Genomic DNA, 2,153 nt, shown 5'->3' with positions numbered 1-2,153 from the left:
ACTGAAGTCTGGGTCCTTTGAGAGAAAATACTTGTTTAAATGGACATGGCGATTTATTCATTTTGGATTCTCTATAACTTAAAAAAAAAAAAAAAAAGACATGCACAGTGGTGCAGACCTGTATTTCCAGCTACGCAGGAGGCTGAGGTGGGAGGATCATTTGAGCCCAGGAGTTTGAGTTCAACTTGGACAACATAGCAAGACCCCTGTCTCTTAAAAAACCAAACCAAGAGAACAGTGTCATTGCAATATAATTCATATACCTTATAATTCACCCATTTAGTATTCATGATTCAATGGTTTTTAGTACTTTCACAGAGTCATTCCACCATCAGTCAGTCACCACAGTCAATTTTATTTCATTTATTCATTTGTTTTTTAGAGATGGGGTCCTACTATCTTGTCCAAGCTGGCTTTGAACTCCTGGGTTCAAGTGATCCTCCTGCCTCAGTCTCCCAAGTAGCTGGGACTCCAGGCACCTGCCACTGTACCTGGCCAGTCAATTTTAGAACACTTTATTGCCCCCAAATCTACAACTTTTGATTGAATTTATTTTAAAAACTTAAGTTATAGGAAAAAGATGGGCTGGGTGCTATGGCTCACGCACCAGCCCATCCACCCAAAACTTTGGGAGGATGAGGCGGGCGGATCACCTGAGGTCAGGAGTTTGAGACTGTCTCAAAAATACATATAAAATATATATATATATGAAAAAGATGGAACAAATTAGGAATTTTAAGGATTAATCAGCTCTGAAATCTTTTTCCTTTAAAATATAGTCTAACATTTTGAAAATGTATTGGTAATATTTAATATTTAAATAGATAAGTTGGTATATTTTTATGGGAAATTCATGGGATAGGTCCAAATCACAGAGAAAACTTGTTTTTCAGGCTATACAAAAAAGCCACCTGCTATTCATTTACTCTAATTGTAATAGTGACTAAGGAGAACAAACTCAGCATGAATTTTTAAGCACAAATTATCAGGTGATAACAAACATACATTCTTCTCTAATATGGGTGCAGTGGCTCATGCTTATAATCCCCGTGCTTTGGGAGGCTGAGGCGGGTGTATCACTTGAGGCCAGGAGTTCGAGACCAACCTGGCCAACATAGCAAAACCTTGTCTCTGCTAAAAAGACAAAAAGTTAGCGAGGTGTGGTGGCACACACCTTTGGTCCCAACTACTTGGGAGGCTGAGGCATGAGAATTGCTTGAACCTGGGAGGCAGAGGTTGCAGTGAGCCAAGATCGCACCACTGGACTCCTGGGCGACAGAGACTCTATCTCAAAAAAAAAGAAAAAAAAGAAACAGAATAAAACCACAAAAAAGAAATGTCATGGCAGTACTCTAATTATAAGAAAAAAAAGATAGTAGCTATTATTAAATTATTACACAATTGATAATAACATCAATTTTATGGGCAACCTTGGAATCTTTTACTTTTTCATAGAAATAATAGATAAGGAACTTTTCCTTCCCTCCTTTTGTATTTTTTAAGTAATGGCTGCATTTCTGTATTTCTGTTGTAGGTGTGTGATCCTGTAAAATTAAGTCTTCCAAGATGATCTGGTATATATTAATTATAGGAATTCTGCTTCCCCAGTCTTTGGCTCATCCAGGCTTTTTTACTTCAATTGGTAAGTCTTACTACTTGTTGATTTTTTTTGGTTTTGCATTTTTTAATTTCCATTTTTTAGTGTTTTAAAATCAGCAAAAACAAATACAGTGTATTCCCAGAGTATAGGTTTATTCGCTGCCCCTTTAAAAGGTCCTTTTAAAATAATTTGATATTTTCTTTAATTTTTTTATTATAAAAATGATACATATTCAGGTTAAAATAATTTAATGCATATACTTAGTCTTTCTCAATGCACAGATATACAAGTAATATACTGCATGTGTATCTAATCTGCTTTTTCCACTTAAGAATCTACTGTGAACACCAGTTTTTTTTTGTATTATAACTTAAAAAATATTTTATCATTATTATTTTGAATAGAGACAGGGTCTTACCACTGTCTCTTATACACATCTAGATGTGTATAAGAGACAGGTGAACCACTGTGCCCGGGCATTTTCTTATTTTTAAGTTTAGAAATTCTCTGCTTTTAGAGATCTGATAACTATTCTGTTGTTGCTGTTTGTTTT

The 2,153-nt window shown here is 35.3% G+C and overlaps 1 protein-coding gene across 4 annotated transcripts in view; it reads left to right on the top strand.

Annotated features, from left to right (window-relative positions):
• P4HA1 (prolyl 4-hydroxylase, alpha polypeptide I) overlaps window positions 1–2,153 on the top strand; it is a 117,904-nt gene that overhangs the window by 20,418 nt on the left and 95,333 nt on the right. Inside the window, exon 2 of one of the 4 annotated variants that reach the window (XM_011991127.1) lies at window positions 1,535–1,642. The exons of the other annotated variants lie outside the window; for them this stretch is intronic. The gene's annotated coding sequence lies outside the window, so the exon portion shown is untranslated. The remainder of the gene's footprint in view (window positions 1–1,534; window positions 1,643–2,153) is intronic. 4 annotated transcript variants of the gene reach the window in all.

This window comes from Mandrillus leucophaeus, unplaced genomic scaffold (assembly GCF_000951045.1).
Source record: "Mandrillus leucophaeus isolate KB7577 unplaced genomic scaffold, Mleu.le_1.0 Scaffold39, whole genome shotgun sequence".
NCBI lineage: Eukaryota > Metazoa > Chordata > Mammalia > Primates > Cercopithecidae > Mandrillus > Mandrillus leucophaeus.
This window is presented reverse-complemented; position numbering and strand designations above follow the sequence as displayed.